Below are 3335 nucleotides of genomic sequence, written 5' to 3'. Positions count from 1 at the left end.
GCTTAGGCCAGGGGCATCTTAGTCATCAAAGTAACTTTTCAGTTTTCAAAACTTTAAAGAGGTCGTGTGCAGCAGATTTGCCCAATGCAATACATTTTTTGATTTCTTGACTGCTGCTTGCATGGATATTGATTGTTGATCCAAGTAGGGTGAAATCCTTGACAACTTCAGTTTCGTTGCCGTTTATCATGACGTTGTTTATTGGTCCAGGTGTGAGTATTTTTCTCTTCTTCACATTCAGGCATAATCTATACGGAAGCCTCTGTCTTTAACTTCATTGGCAAGTGCTTCAAGTCGTCTTCATTTTCTGCAAGCAAGGTTGTGTCAGTTGAGTTTGTTAATGAGTATTCCTCCCATCCTGATGCTGTCTTCTGCATATAGTCCAGCTTCTAAGATTATTTGTTTAGTGTGCAGATTGTATAAGTAAGGTAAAAGGATACAACCCTGCCGCACACCTTTTGCAGTTTCTTCTGTTGGAACAATCGCCTCTTGATCTCTGTAGAGGGTAGGCATGAGCGCAATGTAGTGTTCCGAAGGTCCCATTATTTGTAATGTTACTCCTGTCTGGGATATGCGTTCTTCATTAACTAGGCATTTCCTCTGTTGATCCTCTAGGACAGTCCACTTGCCTTTCCTTACATTTACACACAGAGGTAGGATTGACACACAAAATTAATCATCACAACACCTATGAAAATGAACAACAGTTCCTGTGGCCTCCCTTGACCCATTCATCCACCAGGCTTCATAGGACCCCCCCCACCCCCACTTTAAGGGCCCCTAACAGGGTTCGAGCCCCAACCTCGGGCCCAGAGGCTCTTCTCAAAGCTACCCTGCCCTGGCCACTCTCAGCGCCTTGGGCAGAGCATGAATTTGGACCCAGGAAAGGACTCCCTGTTGTGACAGCTTCAGTGGAGCAGGGCATGTCTGAGCTTTAGCCGTATTTGCCTGCAGTGGCCTCTGTTGGGAGTGCTGGGTCTGTCTGTCCTGTGGCACCAAAGGACTGTGCGTGTGTGTGTTTGTGCGCAGTTGTGTAATCTGTGTGGCTGTGTCTGTCTGAGTTTCTGAGTCTATGAGTATATTGATTGTGTGTTTTGTTTTCCCCTGTGTGGCTGTTGTATGTATCTCTGTGCCCTTCTCTGTATATGTGTGTGTGTGTGTTTGTGCATCTGTCAGTGAAAGGGTGTGTGTCAGTTGTGGAAATCCATGTAATCCATGTGCCTCTGTGCCTGTGGTGTGTGTGGGAATGTGTGTCCTTGTTGGAGTATCTGTATTCTGGATCCATGTGTGTGTGAATTTGCACCTTTGGGTGTTCCTGAGTGTAGATCTGTGTGTGCATGTGCCCATCATGTGGCAGTTTGTCCTGGGTGGACGTCTAGTGTGGCCCTGAGTGTGTGTCTGTGTGAGCCTCTCCATGAGCCCGCACCCTTTGCCCAGGTGTGTCTGGGTGGTCCTTGTCTGCACGTCTCCATGCTCGTTGTGTGTGTACACTTCTCACTGAGTGTGTTTGTGTGTGTGTACCCCAGGAACACACAGACACAGCGGGGACTTCCTCGAGAGCCACTCCAGAGGTGGGTGAGACTAGACAGTATGTCCATCCTCCTCCGTCAGGTGGGGCTGGACTCTTCTGCCCCTGCTCCTCTCAGCCTCTGCTGTCCTCCTGGTGGTCCCACTTCAGCCTCAAGGATGGAGGCAGTGAAGGGTCAGTTCACGTGGCCCCCAGCCAGGGGGCAACTGCAGAGGGCTAGAGTGAGTGGGAGGGCTAGAGAGGGTCCTGGGTTCCAGGGGAGGTTCTGGGGGAGTCCTGGGTCCCTGGGAGGGGTGATTGAGTGGGTGTCCCTTGGGAGGGCTGGGTTCTGAGGGCTCCGTGTCCCTGGGGTGGGGCAAGTAGCTGGAGTTTGGTGGGAGTTTTGGGGGAGTCCTGGATTCCTGGGCATAGGTTGAGTTGGGGAATTCTGTAGGGAAATTCAAGGGGGAAGGCTTCTGGGGCCCTGGTTAGGGGTGAGTGGGCAGCACACCTGGGGAGGACTTGGGTCCCCAGAGAGCCCTGATCCCTCAGTCGTCATGGTGGCCAGGAGCTGTGGTGGTAGCATCAACAGCAGCGTTACTGTCAGGCACAAAGTGACAGACCCACTGGATGGTGGCAGGTGCTGAACTGTCTATCCAGCAAGTGCAGCCACCAAGGGAGGGCCGAGCCTCCAGAAGCCCTTCCCGGGCCACTCCTGGGTTCACCCTCCTGTGGAGCCAAGAGGAGCCCAAAGGGCTAAAGCCTAGGGCCACCTGGAATTTCCCTCCCAATCTCAGTGTCCCTGACCATGGGAATGGGTACACTGGGCCACCTGATGGTGCTGAATCGAGGAGGGAGAACCTATCTGGCCGGGATTATCTCAGGTTGGGGGTTGGGGAGGATGGCAGAAGAAGTTGTGAGAAGACTTAGCACAGGCCCAGGCATGGAACAAGCTCGCAAAACAAAGGCACTGTAGACGTTGATGGTGGCATTTTATTACCCCTCATCCCTAGTCCCAGCACTCACTTGGCCAATCCCAAAGGGATAGAGCAGGGAAGGAGGGGCAGTGAGTGAATTTAACATCAAAGAAGAAAAATGTAGGAATCTAGGCACTCCTGATCCCCTTTGAAATCAACTCTCTTAACACAACTCCCCCCACCATGTTGGGGAAACTGAGGCTGCTGGGGGTGTCTCCAAGTTCACTCAGTGGGCCTGAGTTAACTTGTTGATTATATCCACCCAAACTCATTTTTCCGAGGTTCACTCTGTTTGATCTTGCCAGCAATGGTTTTGGGCAGCTCTGAGATAAACTCCACCTGGATAAGGAAGAACCATATCCAACCTGACTCAGTCCTGCTATCATTTCCTTCCATTTCCCACTCTCTTCCTTGCCACCTGCACAGACCCCAGACAGGGTAACACCATGTAGGGGTCTCCATGGGGCTCACCAGGTATCTCAGGTCCTCCTCCTGACCTCGGGAGGGTGGATGTAGCCACAAGACATGTTTTGGCCAGTGAACTGTGAAGTGTGTCACCTCTAGGCAGAACAGTTCAGAACCCTTCAGATGGGAAGCTGACCACCGTGTCTTCCCATCAGAATAGTACATGACAGGTGTGTACATGGTATTCGTGCTTTATCCAGGTCCCAGGGTGACAGAACATGGAGCAGAGTTCCCAGGAGACCCATGGTAAAAAACTTTCTTCGCTATCAGCCACTAAGACTCTAGAGCTGTTTGTTATTGTCTTAGGCTGGGTTCTCTAGAGAGGAAAAACCCGTATACCTTATATATGTATATGTATAAAGAAAAATATATGTATTTTTATAAAG

The sequence above is a fragment of the Elephas maximus genome, unplaced genomic scaffold (genome assembly GCF_024166365.1).
Source record: "Elephas maximus indicus isolate mEleMax1 unplaced genomic scaffold, mEleMax1 primary haplotype scaffold_112, whole genome shotgun sequence".
Lineage (NCBI taxonomy): Eukaryota > Metazoa > Chordata > Mammalia > Proboscidea > Elephantidae > Elephas > Elephas maximus.
The sequence above is the reverse complement of the archived record's forward strand: the minus strand, read 5'-3'. Positions refer to the sequence as shown.